A 24,869-nucleotide genomic window follows, 5' to 3' on the forward strand; every position below is an offset into this window, starting at 1 on the left:
AGATGGTAGAGGCGCTGATAAAGGACTGCATCATTGATCACCTTGACGGACACAGTCTGATGAGGACCAACCAGAACGGCTTCAACAAAGGAAGATCTTGCTTGATGAACTTACTGCACTTCTTTGAGGGAGTAAACAGGCAGATAGACAAAGGTGACCCTTTGTATATCTGGATTTTCAAAAGGCGTTTGACAAGGTCCCGTATGAAAGACTACTTCGAAAAATTGCGAGCCATGGAATCGAGAGTGAAATACTCACTGGATTTTTTAATATTGTAATTTAAGATCCCCTCTTCCCTAATGTTTTAATGTTAATTAGCAATATATGTGATATTTGTGGATTTTATTATTTTATATTTTTATCTGATGTAAATCGCATTGAAATAAAATTTTGCGATCTAATCAAAGAATTTATTAAACTTGAAATTTGAAACTTGATTAAAAACTGGATGGCGGATAGGAAACAGAGAGTGGGGGTAAATGGACAATACTCGGACTAGAAAAGTGTCATGAGTGGAGTGCCGCAGGGTTCGGTACTCAGACCCGTGCTCTTTAACATATTTATAAATGACCTAGAAATTGGTACGACGAAGAAGGTAATTCAATTTGCAGATGATACAAAGCTATTCAGAGTAATGAGGACACAGAAGGATTGCGAAGACCAGCAATGAGACATAAACACACTCGAGGAATGGGCCGCAAAATGGCAAATGAGGTTCAATGTGGATAAGTACAAGGTGGTGCATGTTGGTAACAAAAATCATATGCACGAATGCAGGATGTCTGGTGCTGTACTCGGAGCAGCCCTCATGAAAGAGACTTGGAAGTACTTGTAGACAAGTCCATGAAACCGTCCGCGCAATACGCTGCGGCGGCAAAAAGGGCAAACAGAATGCTAGGAATAATTAAGAAGGTATCACAAACAGATCAGGGAAGGTTATCATGCTGCTGTACTGGGCCATTTTGATACTATGAACATGGTTTAATCTCAGAGGAAAAATGAGTCGCCATTCCAACCCCAACCAATCTGAAATAGTTTCAATGGGCTCTGGGAGGACCCAATACATACCTTGGCGCATGATATAGGCTTGATGATACCTATAAAAATTTTGAAAATTTACCCCTTTCTCCATAATTAAGTTTTGTAAAGACACTAAAGCAATTCTAGCAATTTTAACTAGCCAAATGAATTTTATAAGAATACTATTTAACTTTTTGTAAAAAGGCCCCTGAAAAAATACTGAAATCATACCCATTTGATAACAAACCACAGGCAATATCATCATTTTAATAGTTTGGACTCTCCCCCACCAGGAAAGATGTAAAGGATTCCATTGCTCACACATTTCTGTAACCTTCTATAATAAAGATTTTTCATTTACTTTCATTGTGTCTTCCAGTGTATTTTTAATCCAAATGCCTAAATATTTTATTCCATCTTCTTTCCATAGAAAGGGAAATGAGTCAAATAAACCTTTTGTACAATGTACATTAAGTGGAAGAACTTCTGATTTACTCCAATTTATCTTATATCCTGAAAATTTTCCAAATTTATTTATTAATTCAAGTAAACATGGAATGGTTGTTTCAGGATTTCTCAAATGAAGCATCCGCATCCGCATAAGCAGAGACCTTATATTCCCTTTCTGAATAAGGAATATCCTGCATCCCCTTTGCTTGCTGAATAGCTAATAAGGGTTCTAATACAATATCAAAAAGCAAAGGAGATGGGGGACACTGTTGAGCCCGACTGGGATGGTCGCTTGAACAACTAGCTCCAGCAACCTTTCTTTACTTTTTGCTTTTTTGCTGCAATATTTTCATTTTTCACCCCTCTAATTACCACCTTCAGCTGTATGAACTATGGCTTCAACTACTAAGGGCAAGCGACACAAGCCAGACCCACCTTCTCCGGTGAAAAACTCCAATTCAGAGACTTCTGATACTGCTGCATCTCTCTCCATGTCTGACTTGTGGGAAGCAATTAAAGCAATTAAAGTCATAAAGAACTTATGACAGACACCAAAGATGCAATATCGGAGCTTAAAGAAGATCTGGCAGTGATTCACACTGATTTGTCTTCATTTAAATCCAAATTGGCTGATTTAGAAATCAAATCGGCAACTACGGAGGCTAATGTTAAAGCGCTTCAGGGCCATGTAAAACGCACGCTGGCCCTGGAGAAAGATATGGAAGACGCGAATAATCGTTCTCGCCGGAACAATTTGCGTCTTCTGGGGGTCCCGGAAGAGCAGGAAGGAAACAATATGGTCACCTTCCTCGAAGCGTTCATCCCCAAACTGCTGGATCTTTCATTCACCCACGACTTCGAGATTGAGCGAGCCCACCGGTCGCCATCTTCCAGGCTCCCACGCGACCGTCGACCGCGACCCATCGTGATGAAAATCCTGAGATACCCTCAAGTTCTTGCTATACAACAAAAAGCAAGATCTGTGGCTCCCATTACTTATGAGGGTAACCGGATTCTTATTCTCCCGGATCTTCATAACACAGTCAAAACCCGGCAGCAACTCCTAGCATTCCGTCCCCAGCTAAAGAAGATGGGCGCCCGCTTTGGCCTCTTTTATCCGGCGCGGATGCGGGTGACATATTTAAACCAAACAAAAGACTTCACCGATCCGGAGCTCTTGGCCACCTACATAGAAGAAACTTCGCCCACCCCGATTGACAGTGTGTGAGTCTGATCTGCCCTGCTCTGCTAGCAGAAGCATGGCTGTGCTTTAAAGAGTGACTCTCTACTTCAGAGCAACGGAATTTTCCTCACCAGGATGCATTACTTCCTTTTGTAATTATGGCTCAAGTTTTTTTTCTTTTTTGCACAATGTCTGCCTACTCTCCTTACCTCTACTGCACTCCTCTGCACTACAAGCTGACAACGTGCTCTCTGTTTGTTTCCTTTCCCGCCTTGGGCCTCGGCACCATTAGATTTAATGCTCCCTGCATCTCTCTCTGGAACCGTTTTCGGCTCTTTCTCTCTAGCCTCTCACTGTGTGCGGCTGCTTTTTGCTTTCTCCTCTGTCACTCTGACACCTTGTTTTCACTCACAGGTGCTCCTGTATTTGTTCAGCCATGTTAGTTCTGCTTCAACTGTTTTTACTACCTGGATTGTTTCGACTGGCTATCTTTCAATTAGCCTAATAGCTTCAGTTGTTTACTCAAGGTTTTACTGCTTGAACTTGCTGATATCCTGTTTTTGTTTTCCTGCATAATTAAGCGTGCAGCAAGAGCTACTGTTTTCACAGTCTTTGTCAATAGGTTTGCTGGTGTGTGCTGTCCTTCGGCTATCGGGCCTTTGCTTCTCAGCCCACTGATATTTTATGGCCTGCTGCTATTTAGCAGGGGGTTTTCTCACCTTTTCCAGTATATTTTATTGCTCTTAACTTCTTTCTCTCTTTATTGGTATTTCACTGATATTTATCACTCCTGTTCTATTTACTACAGATATGTATGCAGTTTCTGATGGGTATTTCATTCCATGTATTTTATATGCAGACAATTCAATGTTTTATCAGATTCTTTTTATTATCTCCAAATGTCATTATCAATAACATCTTTGAATGTCAAGGGTCTTAATAATGTAATAAAACAACGGAAGTTAATGTCATATTTGGATGATATTAAATCTGATGTTATTCTGCTACAGGAAACTCATCTTAATTCTGCTGACTCTGCCAAGTTTACCAAACGTGGTTTTCTTCCTCCCCTTTTCTACCCTGCTGAGGATGGTAAGAAAGGTGTCATTACTCTGGTGAGACAACATCCCTCCATTTCCACAGTTTTTAGCTCTCATGATACACATGGTAGATCGGTAAGTGCTAAGCTTTCTATTTCCAATCATGCATTGCGAATTATTAACATCTATGCACCTAATATTGATTCTCCAGATTTCTTTCATAATATTGCCAACCATGTATTGCAGGATCCAGATACTCCCGTAATAATAGGGGGGGGGGGATTTTAACCTCATTTTGGACCCTAGTAGGGACCGGAAATCGCATGCCCCCTATAAAAAATCAAAATCATGGTATGCATTGCATGATATTATGACTCAGGGATGATGAACAATTTACATTCTTTTCTGCCCCCCGTGCCACATACTCCAGGATTGATTATTTCCTTGTCAGCACATCTATCTTAACACACATTCTTTCATCTGACATTCACTCCATAACTGTTTCAGATCATGCTGCCATTACAATGAATTGCACACATTTCTCCCTAGAACCTCGCAGTAAGCAATGGCGGTTTAATTCATCACTCCTTGCTGAGGACCATTTTTCGGATTGCATTAGTGCTGCCATTGAAGAATTTTTCAAATTCAACATTCCCTGGGACGCCTTTAAGGCATTTATTCGTGGCACTATTATTCAATTCTCAGCCAAACTTCATTCTTCTCAGAAAACTGCACAACGGGATCTGGAATCCCGCATTCGTTTGGCTGAGTCCATCCATATCTCTGATACATCTAATATACAAGCTCTAACTGATCTTCGCAATCTTAAATTGCAATACAACTCTCTTTTAAGCTCCTCTGCTGCCAACTCTGTTTTTGTTCAGGCATCCACATATTACGCCGACAATAATAAACCGAGTCATCTACTTGCAAACTATCTGAAAAAAATCTCAAGATAAGATTACCATATCTTCTATTAAAGATGTATCTGGGCAGTTATCTACAGACTATTCCTCCATCTCTTCTGCCTTTCATGATTTTTATCAACAACTATATGCATCAGAAACCTCCCCCTCTATTCCTCAGCTTACCTCATTTTTATCTTTTCCCCATCCTTCACTCTTACCTACCGAAACGTCTCCTCTCTCCTCTTCCTTCTCTGCTCAGGAACTCCTGGACGCCATTAACTCCCTAAATTCGAATAAATCACCAGGCCCCGATGGCATTACTGTTGAGTTTTACAAGGCCTTTCTTCCCACTCTGCTTCCACATTTGCTATCTTTCTTTCAGTTTCTCTGCAATCAGGGCGATTCTTCAGGCTCCTTTACAGAGGCTACCCTTATTGTGTTTCCCAAACCCGGCAAAGACCCCAAAGATGTCAAAAACTATAGACCTATCTCTCTAATTAATGTGGATGCTAAAATCTTTGCTAAAATTCTTGCTACCCGGCTCCAATCTGTTCTTCCATCTCTTATCTCCCCTGATCAATCTGGCTTTATCCATAACCGATACTCCTCCAATAATACCCGCCTTTTGTCACATATCATCCACCACACTACATCTCATCCAGACAGACTCTTGATTATGGCCCTTGATGCCGAAAAGGCCTTTGATCGCCTAGAATGGCATTTTCTTTTTCATATTCTCCGTTGGTATGGATTCCCAGATCCTTTTATTGATATGATCAAAGTTCTATATTCCCACCCGACGACTCGGATTATGATTAATGGCCATACCTCGCAACCTTTCTATCCATCCCGTGGCACCAGACAAGGATGTCCCCTATCCCCATTACTTTTTAATCTCGCTCTGGAGCCGTTATTAGCGGCTATCAGACACGACCATAGAATTAATGGCTTCCAGTCTGACCAATTTTCAGTTAAACTCTCGGCCTATGCGGACGATATCCTGCTCTACATCACCCCGGACTCTCTTTCTCCTATTCTTGAACAAATTAGACAGTACTCAGCCATATCTGGCTATAAACTAAACATCACTAAATCAGAAATACTTCCGCTAAATTGCATCGATGTCCAAACTCTGGCTTCATATGGTCCTCTACCAAAATTAAATACCTTGGTTTATTCTTTGGTCCTACTCTCGAATCCACATTGAAACTTAATTCTGATTTCATCTTCTCTATCATTCACACTTGTACTTCCAAATGGTCCCCCCTCAACCTCTCCTGGTGGGGCAGACTTTCTACAATACGAATGATGATAACTCCCAAAATAAATTATGTTCTCAGTATGCTCCCATGTCTTTTTTCTCCCTCCGTCTATTCTCGTATTGAGCGTCTCCTTTCTTCCTTTTTGTGGCACAACAAACAGCCCCGGATTGCCTTGCATAAATTAAAGTGTCCTCGGGACCAGGGAGGTGTCAACTTCCCTAGCTTTCGGGAATACCATTATGCTTTTCTATTATCTCAAGGCTCCCTATGGTCTAATCTTTTCCTCATAAGCACACCGCCCACGTGGTTATCCTTAGAGCATTCTTTACTTGATCCGTACATCATGCAACATGCCATTCCTCTGCCTTCAGAGGCCAAACGCAATCCGATTTTACATAGTACTTGGCAGACACTTAACCATATTGACTCCATCTCAGAGAACAAATTAGCTGATTCACTAGCGGCACCTATTTGGCATAATCCCAAACTTAAAATTGACAATTCCGCGGTACTTTGGAAATCTTGGCAACAGCAAGGTCTCTGGACTATTGCGCATCTTATCAACGCGAATAAATGGATTACCTTCTCGGACATTATGGCAAAATTCCATATCCCTCCCACCCAATATTTTAATTGGATTCAGCTGCATCATTGTCTTACTGCGAGGTTCTCATCTCCCGCATCCTTGCATATTACTCCTGATCTCCACTCAAAGATACAACTTTTCTCTGCTTCCAAAGGTCAATCTTCCAATTGGTACAAGTATATGCAGGCAAAATCATATCCTTTCCTCGTCGAATCCATCTCTAAATGGGATCCGATGTTGCAATCCCCTATTACCAAGCAATTATGGTTGGCGTTATGGCCCAGATTATTTAAATCCCTTCACTCAGCCTCTCATAGACAAACAGCTCTTTTCCTCTATCATAGAGCCTTCTGGACTCCTATTAAATTAGCCAAAATAATGAAGTCCTCAGTTAACTCTTGCTGGTCTTGCAAAGCATCTGAAGGCTCCTTGCAGCATATGCTCTATGATTGCCCCCATTTGCAGATTTTCTGGAATTCGATCTGGCACACGATTTCTAAAATTTTCTCTATCACTGATCCTTTCTCATTTGATATTTTGATTCTGGGTTCCTCGGCACTCACTGCCCATCTATCTGTGTATCATGACCGCTTTTTGACCCTTTTATTAATTCTTGCCATTCAACTTATTTTACATAATTGGAAAGATTTTACGAAATTAGATTATAACCAATGGTGGAATTCAATGTGCCTCCACAGTAAATTTGAACGACGTATGGATGACCGCCATAAATCTAGAGCGACTTTTGATAAAACTTGGTCGATTCTGGCAAACATCAGCACTTAGACCCTTGACCATAATCCGGATCATTTACCTATAGTATTCTGGTTTGATCTTTCCTTTATTTTCTCTTTATTTTATTTCATACTATTTTGTCATTGTCTGCTGACGATATACAGTCACATGTGTACTGTTTTAGCGTGGACTATATTGTATCTTATCTCTCTCGATTTACTCCCTTCACTATCCCATACGAAGTTTCTTCCTCGTTATTATATGCTTTTATGATGTGCATACTAACATGATTGATATACTGTTTACTGTTCATTTATCTTGTTATTGCCACTTCTTATTGGATATACTGGATGGGTGTCATCACCCGGTTTATAACCTGTGCTTCCTTGGAAGCTCTTCTTTTTGTACTTATGTTTTTTATGTTTTCCAAAAACCAATAAAAAAATTTTTTTGAACTGAAAAAAAAAGCAAAGGAGATAACCCCTCTCTGCAAACTAAAACGTTCTGAGAATTTATTATTAATATACAATCTAGCATTCGGGGAGCTATACAAGATTGAATCATTTGTATAAATCCTGAACCTATACCAAACCACTCTAATGCTTGATACATGAAGGTCCATTCAACACGATCAAAGGCCTTCTCTGCATCCAAGGAAACGGAAAAGGCCGGATCTTTCATGGCTTTTGTTAAATATAACATTTGAAAAGCCAATCTGGTGTTATTAAAAGAATGTCTCTGAACAACAAATCATGTTTGGTGCATATCAATAATATGAGGGAGAGCCTTGGCTAAGCGTAATACCAATATTTTAGCTAAAAATTTTTCATCAACATTTATTAAAGAAATAGGCCTGTAATTTGAAAACAACGTGGGATCTTTATTTGGCTTTGGCAAAACTATAGTTAATGATTCTGCCATAGTGCCTGTAACGCAACCTTTATTGAGCTGAGCCTGATATAAATTTAACAAATGTGGCAATAGGGTATTTAAAAATTCTTACAAAACTCTACTGTAAAACCATTACCACCTGGAGCGGATCCTACTCTTAAGGACTTCAACGCTATTTGTAATTCATTTAATGATATAGGCTTATCTAAATTTCTTTTTATATGTTCAGGAATTTTGGGTCCTTCTAATAACTTCAAAAACTCTAAACCATCTCTTTCTTTATCTGAATAAGGCTCAGAATATAGAGTCTTATAAAAAGTTAGAAATTGTTCCAAAATAGGACTAATTTGAGAGTGAATATTTCCTTTCTCATCTTTAATTGCAATTATTTTTGTCTTTCTTTTTTTTGCTTTGAGATAATTCGCCAATAATCTTCCAGCCTTATTTGAATTTCCATAATACAGAGCTTGCTGAGAAAATAAATCTTTCCTAACCAATCTAGAAGAAATCTCATTATACTTACATTTAACTTTTAAAAGAGCTTGTAATGTGGAGTGTTCCCATTTTTCAACTAATTTTGATTCTAAAATCTTAATCTCCTTTTCAAGATTAGAACATTGTATTTTAACCTGATTCCTAATATATGCTGATAATGAGATAATTTACACTCTTAAAAGCATCCCATAAAGTTTCCTTAGAGATTTCTTCTATATTATTAAGTTGAAAATATTCGTACATTTTTAATTGAAAATCTTCACAAAATTGTGGATCCACAAGCAATGTATTATCAAATCTCCATACATATCTGCTATTATCCTGATCAACAATTTTAAGTTCAACCCACACCTCTTCATGATCAGATAAAATAATTGGATCTATAGAGGCTTGTGTTATCTGTTGAACCAATTGTTCTGAAACAAAAATGTAATCTATCCTTGAAAAGGATTTATGTACATGAGAACAAAATGAAAATTCCCGCCCATCAAAATGAAGTATTCTCCATATATCTTTTAAATTACAAGACTGTACAAAATTATCTAATCCTAGTGATTTCATAATTTTACTAGGATTTTTATCCATTAGAGCAGGGGTGCCCAACGCGTCGATCGCGATCGACCAGTAGCTCAGGAAGGCAACTCGAGTCGATCGCACTCGTGTTGCCGTCCTGATCTATGGGCCGATCAGCCTTCCTCTCCAGTGTTCTCCCTAGGGCCTTTTAGCTGGGCGGTCCGCCCAGCTGTCATCTGCCGCTGCTGAACATTAACCCCCCCCCCAAAAAAAAAACCGGCTTGGAAATTTCAGCCCCTAGCGAACTTATGCTCCGGGCTCTAACGTGTGCGTGCAGGCTTCTCTTCTCTTCGAAACCGGAAGTTATGTCCGGGGAGGGGGGGGGGAGAAGGGAAGCCTGCACGCACATGTTGAGAGCCCTGAAGCAAGCGTTCGCTACGGGCTAATGCGGGAGACAGGTTAGTGAAGCATTTGTTCTTGTTCCTGCCGGGTTCTGCCTACTTTCTGTTTCCGCGAAGGCAGGACCCGGCAGCATTTCCCCCAATAGGTTGATCACGATCTTGGGCTGATCAGCCTTCCTCTTCCCGATGGCAGAATTGACGTCGGGGAGAGGAATGCTGGTTGGCCGAAGCAGGGAGAGCTTGGGGCCTGTTATTGGTGGCGTTTGGGTCCTGGTCCCCGATGGTAATGGCAGTGGCAGTGGCTTGGGGGAGGGCAGGGAGAAAGAAAGAAAAAGGGCAGGCAGGGAGACAGAAGGAAAGAAGAGAAACAGAAAAAAATGAAAGGGAGGCAGAGAGAAAGAAAGGGCAGGGAAGAGGAAGGAAAAGTTGGGGGGAAGGAATGAGGTCTGGAGGAGAAGAAGCATACAGGCTAAAAGAAGGGAAGAAAGATTGTATGCACAGTCAGAAGAAGAAAGTGCAACCAGAGACTCATGAAATCACCAGACAAGGTAGGGAAAATGATTTTATTTTAAATTTAGTGATCAAAATGTGTCTGAATTTATATCTGCTGTCTATATTTTACACTAAGGTCCCCTTTTACTAAACCGCAATAGAGGTTTTTAGCGCAGGGAGCCTATGAGTGTCGAGAGCAGCCCTGGGCATTCAGCGCAGCTCCCTGCGCTAAAAACTGCTATCATGGTTTAGTAAAAAGGGAATGGGTATATTTGTCTATTTTTGTATGGTTGTTACTGAGGTGATAGTGCTTAGAGTCATCTGCTTTGACCTCTTTGAAAAACCCTGGAATAGGAATGATGATTAACATTTTCTATGCATACAGTGTGCTTTGTGTTTTTTTTTTATTTTATTGTTGGTAGATCATTTTGACTTGGTCATTTAAAAAGTAGCTCGCAAGCCCAAAAAGTGTGGGCACCCCTGCATTAGAGGATCCATAACGGTGTTAAAATCCCCTGCCACTACTAAATTAGAAGCAGCCAGTGGTAAAATCTATTGCTGTAGAGATTTGAAGAACTCAATTTGATTCGAATTAGGGGCATATACATTAAAAAGCGCCATGGTAGTATTTCCCATGCTCATATCTACATGTACCCATCTTCCTAAAGGGTCAGAAGCAGCCAATTTAAATAATGCATTACACTTTCTATTCATTAAAATCACTACTCCAACCTTCTTTCCTACAGCAGGAGCATAAAAACAATGCTTTACCCAATCTCCCTCTAATTTTGTAGCTTCTATAGCTGACAGATGTGTCTCTTGAATATAACAAATATCCACATTCTGTTGTTTTAAATATAATAATGCTTTTTCCTTTTAATCGGATGGTTGAGGCCATTAACATTTAGTGATAGTATTTTAAAATCCATTATACATATTATACCTATTGCATACAATTATCATACAGTAATTCAAATTGTAATGAGTATATATTAAATAATCATTTTCCCCAGACTTAAAAACTAAAATAAAATCCCCTATCCCACCCATCCCCACCCCTCCATATCCCCATCCCACCCCTTCCCAACCCTCCCAAATTAATAGTGAAAACTTGGAAACACACATATGATATCAGGTGAGGTGTTAATAAGGTTGGTAGGCAGGTGAGTGCATAGATGTAGAAGCCATACATCTTTATTCTACAAACCTGCTGGTTTTGAATAAGATATCACACTGAGCACTCTAAATAATATTTTATTGTTTATTTTTATTGATTTTGATTAGATCACACATTATTGAATTCACTTTATTTGGTTTTATATAACGCTGGTGAATTTATTATCAAAAATTATTTCTCCTATATATTTTTATATAGATAAAGAAAACTCCCCACAGGCTAAACTAAAATTCATTATATACTTATAATAAGCCAATTAATTCTATAATATGAATCATGAGTTGTATGTAATTAATCTAACTTTTATAACTATCTATAATAAACTATTGATGATTATAAATTCCTAATTGAAATATTCCATCAAAACTCCATATTTTCTAAAAATAAAACCAATTTTGTTTGTTTATAAGTAATCTGTTGTAATAACTAATACTACTAAATTATAATTATTTCATACAAATATATAAGCTTTGGTACATCATAAAAATATTTCTCAATACTATACAATCATATAATCTCTTATCTTTCCCCAACTAATCATTACTTATGCTTATAACTTACAATTATGAATAAATTCTCCCCAATTCAATATTTTATCTTAAAAACATTTAATTATTTTGAACCAAATATGAATTTTATCCATCCTAAAATTTAGTATTACTATTTAATCTAATATAATTTTTATCATTTCCAATTTTATCATTACTTATATTTAATATCCTGGGAGACATCTTATTTCCTGCACTTAATATTGCTATGATAAATTAATTCAGCCTACAAACTATAATAATTAATATAATAAATAAAGCTATAAACGTCAATCATGAATTTCTTACACGCATATCATTTCATTTCATTGATGATTAAACTAATATAAGGTCCCAAGCAAAAAATCCCTTCAATATACACACCCATGCACCTCCATCTCAAAGCAAAAGAATGCTTCATCCTCGCAAAGTCCCCCCCTCAATCGAGAGAAGAAAACTTATCCAAGAAATCCTTCAACCTGGCACTCATAATAAGTCCTCTATACCTTGAACTGCGTCCAAAAGTCAGTTAGCTGAGTCATGTTTTGTTTACAAAAAAAATTAGTTAAATTGATGCTCCGATCCAGTATCCGTTGTATTAAAGTTTAAAAAAAACAAACAAAAAACCCAGCATTTTCATAAAGTTATTTTCAACAAAATTGTGAAGGAAAGAATCCGCAAAGACAAAACAAGCCCCCGTACTCCTCCACCCTGAGACGGAAGCACATGAACACGCACACCGAAAGGACTCTTTATATCCCTTCCATATATCTTCTCATTTAAATTTTCTCCCTTCCCCTAAACCCACACACTATCCAAAGGCATGTTTGCATTCTCTGTCCTTAAGCTCCTCCAGTCCATGGGTCCAACACCTGTACAGCATAGTTATTGTGAAACAAGCACATTTGTCATTCACACTGGCATTCTGCAATCCACACAGTACCAAGGAGATGGAACACCTCTGCCCAGGGCCAGCAGATCTTTAGGAAGAGCACACGGCCTCCTGCCACTGCCAGAAATTCTGGAACACCTTGTGGGATTTCTCAGGAACACTCACAGATGCAGTGTCTGAAGAATTGGATTTACTCATTGATAGAAAGACTTTCCGCACTGCTCTCCATCCTGGCTCTGCCACCTGGTCTGCAGACGACTCGTCATCTTTTACCTGACTCCTGTTTACGATTTCCTTTGCTACATTGACCAATGTGCACTAATCTCTGTGCTGGACAAGTGGATCGAAGCAAAGTCTGGGAGAAGTGTTGTCGGAACTACTGGAGGAACACAGTCTTGCCCGCTTGGGTCTCTTGTGTGGGCTGGATGACACCTCACTTCCTAAGGTAGAGTCTCCTTGTCCCATGCTGCGGGTCACAGGTCGACTCCTCACTGCCTGTGCTTCAGAGTGCTCTGTTGGGCTGGAGACCTCTCCACTCCGTGTCCGTGTGGGTGCAGGGGACTGGCACGACTCATGCTGCTCACTGCTCTGTGGCAAGCCCATATCTTCATGCCTTCAGATCTATTTGAAAGTATATAACACTAGTATAGAGCAATTTGAATATTAAATATTGATTTCATATTCCAGCTCAGTCACAAATGCAGATATCACAGCAGCAACAAACCATGAAGGTTGCTGCATTTTATATCTTAAATATGCTCTATACCACTGTTCTTCAACTGCCGGCCCGCAGACTGGTGCTGGTCCGCAGGAAATTTCTGCCTGTCCGCACAGGGCTGGCGAGATTAACTAATTTCAATTTCCTGCCAGTCCGCGCAGGGCCGGCAAGATCGACAAATTATTTTCATCTGGTGCGCGCTGGGCCTAGAGAGATCATGGGGAGCCTCCGACAGTGGCTTTCTCCCCTCTCTGCAGCTCTCCTTTACTTACCAGCGCAGCGATTCATGAAGGCAGCCTTGAGGCTTTTGCTGAGTCGCGGCTGCCTCTGATGATGCAACTTCCTCTTTCCTCAGAGGTGGCACAACCCAACAAAGGACCCGAGGCTGCCTTCCTGAATCGCTGCACTGGGAAGTAAGGAGAGCTGCTGGGAGGGGAGAAAGCCACTATTGGAGTCTGGGAAGTTGCTGGGCAAGGGGAAAAAAGGGACAGCTTTTACTGGAGAGGGAGAAGGAGAGATGCTGCTGGGAGGGGAGGAGGGAAAGGAATCTGGGAAGCTGCTGGGCAAGGGGGAAAAAAAGGGACAGCTGCTACTAGAGAGGGAGAAGGAGAGATACTGCTGGGAGGGGAGGAAGGGAAGAGAGTTACTGCTGGACAGGAGGAGGAAGAAAGGGAGAAGGAAAAAAGGAAGGAAACAGCTGGCAGGGAGATTAGAGAAGGAGATAGATAGGCATGAGAAAGTAGAGAGATTGATGATGGGAAGGGGTCAGCAGAGAAATAAGCAGAGAGGGACAAAGATGCTAGATCTGGTATAGGAGAGAGAAAAATGAAGAGAGCAGTGAAGCTGGAATTAATCATGTAAAAAGGAGAGAGGGGCACAGACTGGATGGAAGGGGGAGAGGGCAGACAGTGGATGGAAGAGAGTGAAAAGAAGATGAAAGCAGAAACCAGAGACGACAAAAGGTAGAAAAAATAATTTTATTTCTATTTTGTGATTAGAATATATCAGATTTGAAATATATATCCTGCTAGAGCTGGTGTTAGACATAACTGGGGACTGCAAAGCCCAGGCAGTACTTCTTTAGCTTCCAGCTGGCTTAGGGCTCTTTCTGACCAGGAGGCAGTTGTCCTAGTTGCACTCCCCTAAAACTATTCCTGTCATGTGTGACTGCAGTATTCTGTTAGCATGATATTTCTGTGTAGCATTCTGTAATAATTTGGCTTGTTCAGTTTTCTTGATAGTAGAGGGTATATATGTGAAGGGGAGGGGAGACAGGGGTTTTGTTGATCCTTGCTCTGTATTATTTTCTTTTTATACTTTAATAAAATACATTCAATATAAAATCATAACTGAGGCTTGTGTGGATGGGATCAGATGATTTGCGGGGACCGAGCTCGCGGAGATGGGGGGGAAATGGTTTTTTTAATTTTAGTCCTAGTAGTTTGCCGGTCCACAAAATAATTCTTATATTTCTGCCGGGCCACGGGTGTAAAAAGGTTGAAAAACACTGCTCTATACCAACCAATCCATAGTTTATATGTAGATTTATATTATCCTTGTCCCACCTCTATATTTTAAAATCCATATATTCATTCTCTTTTCTTCATTCCACGTCAGATTGCATAGCCATTACATTTTGAATTACAACCACCACCACCATTCTAAACATTCTATTGTTAATTTAACCAAGAGATATTTCAATATTTAGTCTTGTTCCATAACACAATCAATGTTATAAACTCTCAATTCAAATCTAAATTATCCTCAAGTCAATTGCAAACATATTATTCATTAATTATTGGTATTCCTCAATGCCAGCATGTATTTTAAAAAGACATTGGTTGTTCATACTGATTTAAAAATTCTTGTAATTTTTCCAGGTCTTCAAAGTTCATTGTTTTTTTTTGTGAGTAATTCTCATAATGGCAGGATAGATTAAACCATATTTAGCCCCTATACTCTTCAATTGTATTACAAGAACCTTTTTCTTTTATTTGCTGTAACTCTTATGAAATCAGGCACAATATGTATGTGAGAGTTCTGGCATTTAAAATTTTTATTTTCTTTTGCTAATTTAAAAATTTCCATAACCTGTTGGTACCTTAAGAGTTTGAAAATCAAAGGACGTGGTCCCGATTGCTTGTTTATTCTCCATGTCGGGATCCTATGTGCTCGTTCAATCTCAAGGAGAAATTTGGTCTTCAGTGGCAGTATTTTAGGCAGGAACTGTTCTAGAAAGGAAATTGGGTTACTTTTCTCCACCCCTTCTGGTAGACCTAATATCCTCAAGTTACTCATAAGAACATACGCAGTGCCTCTGCTTGGTCAGATCTGAGATCCATCATGCCCAGCAGTCCACTCACGTGGCAGCCCATCAGGTCCAGGACCTATGTATTAGCCCTCTATCTATACCCTTCTATCACCTTTTTGTTCAGAAAATTGTCCAATCCCTTCTTGAACTCCAATACCGTACCTTGTCCTATCACTCCCTCTGGAAGTGCGTTCCAGGTGTCCACCACCCGTTGAGTGAAGAAGAACTTCCTAGCATTGGTTCTGAATCTGTTCCCTTTCAATTTTTCTGAATGCCCTCTCGTTCTTGTAGTTGTCGAAAGTTTGAAGAATCTGTCCCTCTCCACTTTCTCTATGCCCTTCGTGATCTTATAAGTCTCTATCATATCCCCTCTAAGTCTCTGCTTCTCCAGCGAAAAAAGCCCCAGTCTCTCTAATCTTTCAGCGTATGAAAGGTTTTCATTACCTTTTATCAAACGCGTCGCTCTCTTCTGAACCCTCTCGAGTATCACCATATCCTTCTTTAGGTACGGCGACCAATATTGGACACAGTACTCCAGATGCGGGCACACCATCGCCCGATACAACGGCAAGATAACTTCTTTCGTTCTGCTTGTAATACCCTTCTTGATTATTCCTAGCATTCTATTTGCTTTCTTAGCAGCCGCTGCACATTGTGCCGACGGCTTCATTGTCATGTCCACTATTACCCCCAAGTCCCTTTCTTGGGAACTCTCATTCAATAACAGTCCTCCCATTGTGTAGCTGTACCTGGGTTTTCTGTTACCTACGTGTTTGACTTTACATTTCTCTACATTGAACTTCATCTGCCATCTCGTCGCCCACTCCCCTAGTTTGTTCAGGTCCTTTTGTAAATCTTTGCAGTCCTCTTCCTTGCCCCATTAAATAGCTTGGTGTCATCTGCAAATTTTATTACTTCGCTCTTTGTCTCCGTTTCTAGATCATTTATAAATACATTGAATAGCATCGGTCCAAGTACCGACCCCTGCGGAACACCACTCGTGACCTTCCTTCAGTCCGAGTAGTGGCCCTTCACTCCTACCCTCTGCTTCCTGCCCACCAACCAATTCCTGATCCATCTGTGTACATCTCCTTCCACCCCATGGTTCTTTAGTTTCCGAAGTAGGCGTTCATGGGGTACCTTGTCGAAGGTTTTTGGAAGTCTAAGTATACAATGTCTATGGGGTCCCCTTTGTCCATCCATTTGTTAATTCCTTTGAAGAAGTGCAATAAGTTCGTCAGGCATGATCTTCCCTTGCAAAAGCCATGTTGACTTGTTTTCATAAGTGTATGCCTCTCTAGATGCTTATCAATGCTATCTTTTATCAGCACTTCCACCATTTTCCCCGGAACTGAGGTCAGACTTACCGGTCTGTAGTTTCCCGGGTCACCTCTCAATCCCTTTTTAAAGATGGACGTAACATTGGCTATCTTCCAATCCTCCGGGATCACGCCTGTTTTCAGAGATAGATTACAAACCTGCTGTAGTAGTTCTGCTATTTCCTCTTTTAGTTCTTTCAATACCCTAGGGTGGATTCCGTCTGGGCCCGGTGACTTGTCAGTTTTTAATTTTTCTATCTGCTTGTGTACATCCTTCAATGGATATTAATTTTTCTGCTTGGTCTCCTTTGAAGATTTGTTCAGGTTCCGGCATGTTGGATGTGTCTTCTTTTGTAAATACTGACGAAAAGAACATGTTTAGTCTTTCCGCTACTTCATTCTCCTCCTTCACCACCCCCTTCCTATCACCGTCATCCAGCGGTCCCATCTCCTCCCTAGCCGGCTGCTTCCCTTTAACATATCTGAAGAACGATTTGAAATTTCGTGCTTCCCTGGCTAGCCTCTCTTCATATTCTCTTTTTGCTTTTCTAACCTTGAGGTGAAATTCTTTTTGATACTTCCTGTGTTTTTTCCAGTTCTCCTCGGTTTTGACCTTTTTCCATTTCTTGAATGAATTCTTCTTATCTCCTATTGCTTTTTTCACTTCTTTAGTTATCCACGCCGGGTCTTTTGTTCAGCTCTTTTTGCACCCTTTTCTGAATCTGGGGATATACTGATTTTGCGCCTCACTCACCGTGTCCTTGAATAGAGACCAGGCTTGCTCTACAGTCTGCCATTTCTTTGTGTCGTTCCTGAGTTTCTTCTTTACCATTACCCTCATCGCGTCATAGTTCACTTTCTTGAAGTTAAAAGTTGTCGCTGTGGTTCTCTTTCCCTTTGGTATTCCTACTTCAATTTTGAACTTGATCATGTTATGATCACTGTTTCCCAATGGTCTCACTACTTCCATGTCCTTTGCAAATCCTCTTAGCCCATTAATGATTAGATCCAGACTGGCATGTCCTCTCGTCGGTTCTCTGACAAGCTGATCCATGAAGCAGTCCTGAATAGCCTCCAGAAATCTGGTCTTCCTAGCGCATTTTGAGTTTCCAAGACTCCAGTCTATCCCGGGATAGTTGAAGTCTCCCATAATGATCGTGTTAACGTTTTTGCATTCCCGTTTCATCTCGGCTTCCATTTCTTCATCGGTAGTTTCGTTTTGCACAGGTGGACGATAATACAGGCCCATCTTTCCTTCCCAATATTTTAACCCAAAGCAATTCCAATTTGTTGGTTGTCGCTGCTGTATCCACTCTGGTCGATTGTATGCTTTCTTTTATGTATAGAGCTATTCCTCCTCCTTTCTGCCCTGACCTGTCCTCGCAGTAGAGTTTGTACCCCTGCAGTGCTATATCGCATTTCTTTTCTTCATTCCACCATGTTTCGGAGACCCCAATGATATCTAGGTTCTCAGTTTTGGCCATGACTTCTAGTTCCCCCATTTTGTTCCTTAGGCTCCTTGCATTAGTATATATGCAATTTAAGTCCTGGTAATTTTTTGTCTTCGTTTCCTTTCCCTGTGCTTCGATCTTTATTTTCTTCTTCTGTGTTACAATCCTCTTATCCTCCTCCTCTGGCTCAATCCGCTCCTGTTTTGCCCATTGTTTCTTCCTAGCATATTTCCCTTGTAGTATCTTCACGGGATACCTTTTCCCGAATCGTCGACACCTGGTCGACTATTGGCTTTCCCCTTCTTCTTAGTTTAAAGCCTGTTCTATTCCTCTCTTGACGTTGTTTGCCAGAGGTTTAGTTCCTGCTATGCTCAGGTGCAGTCCATCTCTCCTGAAGAGCTTGCTCTTGCCCCAAAATGTTGTCCAGTTCCTCATGAAGTAGAACCCCTCTTCCTCACACCATCTCCTCATCCATGCATTTATTAATAGTAGTTCTGTCTGCCTCTTCACATCTGTCCTCGGTACTGGTAGGATCTCTAAAAATGCTATCTTCTAAGTCCTCATCTTCAACTTAAGAACATAAGAAGTTGCCTCCGCTGAGGCAGACCAGAGGTCCATCTTACCCAGCGGTCCGCTCCCGCGGTGGCCCATCAGGCCTAATTGCCTGAACAGTGTCCCTGTCTAATTTTGTAACTGCTTCTAATCCTCTAATCCTATCCATATAAATTACCTCTACTCCTATCTGTACCCTTCAATCCCTTTGTCTTCCAGGTACCTATCCAAACCTTCTTTGAAGCCTTGTAGCGTGCTCCTGCTTATCACGTCCTCCGGTAGCGCGTTCCATGTATCCACCACCCTCTGGGTGAAAAAGAACTTCCTGGCGTTTGTTCTAAACCTTCCCCCTTTCAATTTCTCTGAGTGCCCCCTTGTGCTTGTGGTTCCTCATAATTTGAAAAATCTGTCCCTGTCTATTCTTTCTATGCCCTTAATGATCTTGAAGGTTTCTATCATGTCTCCTCTAAGTCTCCGCTTTTCCAGGGAGAAAAGCCCCAGCTTTTTCAGTCTATCAGTATATGAGAGGTCCTCCATACCCTTTATTAGTTCAGTCGCTCTTCTCTGGACTCTCTTAAGTACCGCCATGTCCTTCTTGAGGTACGGCGACCAGTACTGGACACAGTACTCCAGGTGCGGGCGCACCATTGCACGATACAGTGGCAGGATGACTTCCTTCGTCCTGGTCGTGATACCCTTCTTAATTATTCCCAACATTTTGTTCGCCTTCCTTGAGGCTATGGCGCACTGCGCCGACGCCTTCAATGATGTGTCTACCATCACTCCCAGGTCTCTTTCAAGGTTACTCACCCCTAGCGGTGATCCCCCCATTTTGTAAGTGGACATCGGGTTCTTTTTCCCTACATGCATGACCTTGCATTTCCCTATGTTGAAGCTCATTTGCCACTTTTTGGCCCACTCCTCCAGTGCTGTCAGATCCTTTTGGAGATCTTCGCAGTCCTTCATGTTTTCAACCCTGCTGTATAGTTTGGTGTCATCCGCAAATTTAATAACCTCACATTTTGTTCCTACCTCCAGGTTGTTAATAAATATATTGAACAGGAACGGTCCCAGCACCGACCCCTGCGGAACTTGAACTGTTCTATCAGTGCACTTCTGCTATAGTCCCTCCTGCTGACATCATTTGTCTCGATGTGGATCATTACCGCAGTCTCTTCCATCTCTGCTCCTTCTAGGATCTTTCCAGTTTTGTCCACGATTTCCTTTGTTCTTAAGAACATAAGAACATAAGCAATGCCTCTGCTGGGTCAGACCTGAGGTCCATCGCGCCCAGCAGTCCACTCACGCGGCGGCCCAACAGGTCCAGGACCTGTGCAGTAATCCTCTATCTATACCCCTCTATCCCCTTTTCCAGTAGGAAATTGTCCAATCCTTTCTTAAACCTGAGAGGAGGAGGGAGATGGAAAGAAGAAAAATCATGGAAAAATTCTGATATGGGAAAATCCTTTTAAGTCCTGAAGATAAAACAGGTGAAGTAGGATAACTAAGAAAAGCCAAAGCTCACAGAAGCTTTTCTCTCTCTCTCTGCAACTGACATCTACCTTATCTATCTCTGTAGCTGATGGAAACAGTAGATTAACTGTAAAAGATATTGCACACAATTTACCAGAAGGCATGCAAGGATGAAAAAATACCCAGTTTTTAAGCAAAAGTTAACTACTGTGTCAGTGAAACTTGAGAGAAAATAACAGGTCCTGATGCTGCGGTCTGGCATCAGGGCCCACCCAGCCAGATACCATGAAGAGATAAACACAGACCATGGTCCGAAGATAGAATTCTCAGAAGATAGAATTCTCAAGAAATATCATCTAATAGCAAGTGTCAGAGATATTTACAGTTGGGAGGGGGTCTTATGCTCGGAAATGCTTATATGGTATAGAGAGAGACATTTCTGGGAAAAGGTTAGGTCTTACGGAAAACAGGGCGAACATATAACATGACGCAGGTCAACCAGCCAATAAAGGAATGTAACTAGGCAGTAATGCATAGGAAAGTAGCCAATAAGGATGTATCATGTGATGTAGGCCAACGTGGTGTTGGCCACTAAGAAATGTATAAAAACCAGGCCTTTAGAAGGGAGAGGGGAGAACAGACATCAGAGGATCTACAGGCCTGGAGATCACCTTCTGTTACGCTATATGCTGAATGATTTATTCCTGTAAGCTGTTACTGATTGACTAAATAAATATGTACTTATTGAAACCAGTATATAGCGTGCGAGGTCTCATTACCGAGGTAGGCCTGGACAGCTGCCTACATCAAACTCCAGTACCGTACTCTGCCCTATTACGTCCTCTGGAAGCGAATTCCAGGTGTCCACCACACATTGTGTAAAAAAGAACTTCCTAGTATTCTTTTTGAATCTGTCCCCTATCAGCTTTTCCGAGTGCCCTCTTGTTCTTTTATTTTTCGAAAGTTTGAAGAATCTGTTCCTCTCCACTCTCTCTATGCCCTTCATGATCTTGTAAGTCTCTATCATATCCCCTCTAAGTCTCCTCTTCTCCATGGAAAAAAGACTCAGTTTCTCCAATCTCTCTGCATATGACAGGTTTTCCATACCTTTTATCAGATGTGTCACTCTCCTCTGAACCCTCTCGAATAATGCCATATCCTTCTTAAGGCACGGCAATCAATATTGGACGCAGTACTCCAAATGCGGGTGCACCATTGCCCAATACAACGGCAGGATAACTTCTTTCGTTCTGGCTGTAATACCCTTTTTGATTACACCTAGCATTCTATTCGCTCTCTTAGCGGCCGCTGTGCACTGTGCTGTCGGCTTCATTGTCATGTCCACCATTACCCTCAAGACCCTTTCCTGGGTACTCTCATTCAATAACATCCCTCCCATCGTATAGTTGTACCTTGGGTTTCTGCTTCCCACATGTAATACTTTACATTTCTCAACGTTGAACTTCAACTGCCATCTCGTCACCCATTCTCCTAGTTTGTTCAAGTCCCTTTGCAATTCTTTGCAATCCTCTTTAGTCTGAGCTCCATTAAATAGTTTGGTATTGTCCGCAAATTTTATTATCTCACACTTCGTCCCTGTTTCTAGATCATTTATGAAAATATTAAATAGCAGCGGTCCGAGCACCGAGCCCTGTGGGAGGCAGGTCACCAGTCGATCCTCTCTCCCACCTGCTATGTGGCTGTCCACTTGCCTGATGATTGAGTCTCCCACTAAGATCGCGGACTTCCCCCTCTTTCAGTTTTCGTTCTGGTCGCAGGTCTATGTCCTTGGAGTGCTTTGCTGCTTCTTCTTCTATGTCAGGGGTGTCAAAGTCCCTCCTCGAGGGCCGGAATCCAATCGGGTTTTCTGGATTTCCCTAATGAATATGCATTGAAAGCAGTGCATGCAAATAGATCTCATGCAGATTCATTGGGGAAATCCTGAAAACCCGACTGGATTCTGGCCCTCGAGGACCGACTTTGACACCTGTGTTCTATGTCCTCGGTGTGCTTAGCTGTTTCTTTTTCTGGGCATCAACTAGACCATTCCTCCCCTTCCTGCGGGATTCCTCTGTGGGTATCTTCCTTGGAGTCGTCTTCCACTTGTTCTCCCTTCCATGTTGGCGTGTCTTAATCTTTCCTCTGGTGTTCTTGTTCTTCCACCCTCCTCCTGTAGGCCTCCTCAATGAATTCCTCAAGTTCTCTGACTTCTTCCTCTATTGGAGCAGTCCTCCAGGTCCCAAGTGAGTACTTCAATTTTCTTCCTATCCAGCTTGTACTGCACTAAGTCTGTTTCTGTGACTTTGACTCTTTTTTCCAACTTCTCTACTTTTATTTCAATCATTGCCATTTTTGTATTGAGGCTAGCAATCTCCTCTTTTACCTCTTGTAATTTCCTGGCGTTATCAGTAACAATTTCTGTTATCCTGCGGAGCTCTAATAAAATTTTGTTGTCTTCTTTACTTTCCTTCATCAACGGCAATTTAGAAGGGGTTGCCAGTTCTGGTTTTGACCTTTTCGCACTCACGGTGTTTGTAATTGTTGCTTCACTCTTTGTCTGTTTTCCCGAAGCCATCCTCTATTAATATCTCTCACTTTTTCAATCTAAGGTAATATTTGTTGTGACTTAATCGTTTAATTGCCTGTTAGCTCGGAGCTCTTCTCTCACCCGACCATTTGCTTGCGCTCCCAAGCCACACCCCCTGTTTGAGTTCTTTAAGTACCCTGGGATGTATACCATCTGGTCCTGGTGATTTATCACTTTTTAACTTGTCGATTTGGCTTAGTACATCTTCCTGATTCACTGAGATTTCTTTCAGTTTCTTCGTATCATCACCCTTGAAAACCATTTCTGGTTCAGGTAGATCTCTTACATCTTCTTCCTTAATACTGAAAACAATAAAGAAATGAGAACGTAAGATTTGCCATACTGGGACAGACCGAAGGTCCATCAATCCCGGTATCTTGTTTCCAATAGTGGCCAACCCAAGTTCCAAGTACCTAGCAAGATCCCAAGTAGTAAATCAGATTTTATATTGCTTATCCTAAGAAGAAGCAGTGGATTTCCCCAAGTCATCTCAATAATGGTCTATGGATTTCTCTTTTAGGAAATAATCCAAACCTTTTTTAAACCCCGCTAAGCTAACTGATTTCACCATATTCTCTGGCAATGGATTCCAGAGTTTAATTGCACATTGTGTGAAGAACTATTTTCTCTGGTTTGTTTTAAATTTACTACTTAGTAGCTTCATCGTATGCCCCATAGTCCTAGTATTTTTGGAAAGAGTAAACATGCGATTCACATCTACCCTTTTCATTCCACTCAGTATTTTATAGACCTCTATCATATCAGCCCTGAGCCGTCTCTTCTCCAAGCTGAAGAACCCTTGCCACTTTAACCTTTCCTCAAAGGGAAGTTTCCCATCCCTTTTATCATTTTTGTTGCCCTTTTCTATCTTTTCTAATTCTGCTATATCTTTTTGAGATGCGGTGGCCAGAATTGCACACAATATTTGAGGTGCAGATGTACTATAGTGACACAAGGGCATTATACAAAGCAGATCAGGAAGACTACTTATGGCTCACGGGTAGAAGGAAGAACTGAAGGGAACAGCAGAGCCCTCTGGAGAAGAAGGAGTTGAAAACCTAGAATGGATTCCTTCTGCACAGCTTGCGAGCATGGGGAGAATACCTTACGCTCCAGAATGACACACCTATTTGCACTAGAAGCATTATCAGCCATGCAGAGTTGAGAAAGTTACTGCTTATCTCCAGATCCAAGCTACAAGGTATGGATCTTCTCTTTGCCAGAGTACTTGTAAACTGATTTGGCTACTGTCAAAGATCTAGCTTGTTGGACCTTTGTGCTGACCCAGTTTGGTACCTTTTTTTTTCCCCCAATTCTTTATTCATTTTTTTCATCTTCCATCAAGTGTACAATATTACATCAATTAATTCATACACATCACTTGAAATTCTATTATCATCTGAAGTACATAAATTATCCCCCTCCCCCCACCCACCCTATTCACAGATATTATAATAAAAAGTTAACATATATATGCTATCTTCATAATTATTGATTAAACCTATATTATAACTATAAACCCCCTCCCATAATTATAATTATACTTTCAATGTAAAAAGGCGTCTAATCATTACAATAAGTAGTCAATGGCCCCCAAATCTTCTTAAAGTTATAATTCCCTTTTTTTATAGCAATTATTCTTTCCATTTTATATATATGACACAATGAATTCCACCAGAAGGTGTAATTAAGTCTTGTGTAGTTTTTCCAATTTTTGGTGATATGCTGAATGGCGACTCCTGTCATTATCAATAAAAGTTTATTATTTGATGAAATTTGACTCTTTATTTTCATTGATGTTCCAAATAGGATTGTATCATATGACAGAGCTACATGGTTTTCCAACAAAGAATTAATTTGTGACCAAATTGATTTCCAAAAGGCCA

General features: G+C 40.9%; 1 protein-coding gene across 1 annotated transcript in view; it reads right to left on the bottom strand.

Moving 5' to 3' along the window:
• ADCY10 (adenylate cyclase 10) overlaps positions 1-24,869 on the bottom strand; it is an 803,671-nt gene that overhangs the window by 54,857 nt on the left and 723,945 nt on the right. The gene's annotated exons all lie outside the window — the stretch shown is intronic.

This window comes from Geotrypetes seraphini, chromosome 5 (assembly GCF_902459505.1).
Source record: "Geotrypetes seraphini chromosome 5, aGeoSer1.1, whole genome shotgun sequence".
Taxonomy (NCBI): domain Eukaryota; kingdom Metazoa; phylum Chordata; class Amphibia; order Gymnophiona; family Dermophiidae; genus Geotrypetes; species Geotrypetes seraphini.